We start from the raw sequence: 1,746 nt of genomic DNA, 5'->3' as shown, positions 1-1,746 counted from the left end.
TCTGATCTGTGTAGTGAGACCCTATAAAACCCTGTACTAAAATACATAAAAATAAATAAATAAATATAAAAAAATAGTATGGCTAGTGAAATATTTCCCCCAAAGCCCGTATATGAAAGGGTGTGTCCCCAGGGCAGCACGTTCAGGAGGTGGTAGAACTTTTACAGGGTGGGGCCTTCTGGGAGGGCCTCCGTGATTTGGGGCCTGGTGTCTAAGAGGATCTGCTACTCTGGCTGCCTCTGTGCTTTCTGTTTTCTTCCCGGCTATGAAGAGCCTTTGTTCTGCCACCCAGTCCTGCTGTGATGTGCTGTGTTGTGGCAGACCCAAAGTGACAGGGCCAACTGATTGTGGATTGAAAAAAAAAAAAAAAACTTCCCGAATTGTGAGGCAAAATAAACTTTTTCTATTTTTACATGGATCATCTGGGGTGTTCATTAGAGTGATGGGAAGCTGACTAACTGAGGTTCTGCATATATTTTTATAGATACCACACTCTCTTCCTTTGTTTGTTATTGGTCTGGAGTCTGGGAAAGGCTCTTCTGAACTGACTTGGGGCTGGGGATTTGGCTCAGCAATAGAATGCTTGCCTAGAAAGCTGGAAGCTCTGGGTTCAGTCCTTGGTGCCAAAACCAAAAAATAAACCTCCCCTAAAAAAAAAAAAGTCCCCTAAACTGACTCTTAGACCACGTGACTCAACACACTGGGACAGGCGTCATGCATGTGTAATCATGAACTCTATACAAGGGTGCACTGGAAAAGGCGCAGGGGTCTTTCAGCATCAGATGCCTAATATTTAAAATAATAAAGTACAGTTCTTCATCATATCGTATCCACTCCAACCCCTCATTCCAAGACATCTTTGGTGTCAGGCCCTGCTGTTGTGCTTTTCCACATGGAATCCGAGGAGCGAACCTTCAAGTCTCAAGCCTGCACCTCATGTTCGAAGGAAGGTAGTGGTTGTGTAACAAGCTCTTGCTTTTTCAGACTTCCTGTGTGGCCTTGTCTGTCACCTTCACCACAGTTCTACCCTAGATGATGAGCTTCGGCACGTCACTTGAGACAACATGAATTGGCCATGAATGGCCTCCAGTTCTCTCCATTCAACTTCTAGCTTCTCTCATGTTAGAAAAGACAAAGCAATGCCCCTGCTTTGAACTCTTACGATCTTCAGCATCCACCCTTCCTACCTCTCTAAGGCCTCACATCTCTCTTTCTCCTACTTAATTTTCTCTTTCAGCTCAATCATTGCCATTATCTTCAAAACTTTCTCAAGTGCCTTGAATCCGATGAAAGTACTCGGTTTTCTCCTTGCGTCTTCTTCCTGCCCAGTGAAACATCTTGGTCTTTGGTAGGAGCTATCACCAGATCATCTCCCACCTCCACCCACTGGTTGACCTTGTCCTAGTGCCAGCACACCCGCCACAAGTCCTCCTGTTGGTCAGTAGTAGCTTCTCTATTTTTGCCCCTTTGTTGGAGAGCTGGGCAGAGCTGACCTGCCTCTGCTCACACTTGTTCCTGCTGATACCTGCATGCGCTCCTGCAGCTTTCTTCCTCTCTCCCCAGGTACTTCTTACTAATTTTTGCTGGCTTTTGTTTCTCTACTTTACCTCTCCATGATAGTCCCAGGCTTCAGCCACAGCACTTGTCCTTTCTCACTTGCCCCCCTGTGTAGGTGACTTCATTCTTGCCTTCAGAGATAGCGGCTCAGTGCAGTGGATCCAGGAGAAGCTTTGATGGCAGTGGAAA

This window comes from Octodon degus, unplaced genomic scaffold (assembly GCF_000260255.1).
Source record: "Octodon degus isolate 3935 unplaced genomic scaffold, OctDeg1.0 scaffold00033, whole genome shotgun sequence".
NCBI classification, from domain to species: Eukaryota; Metazoa; Chordata; class Mammalia; order Rodentia; family Octodontidae; genus Octodon; species Octodon degus.
The sequence above is the reverse complement of the archived record's forward strand: the minus strand, read 5'-3'. Positions refer to the sequence as shown.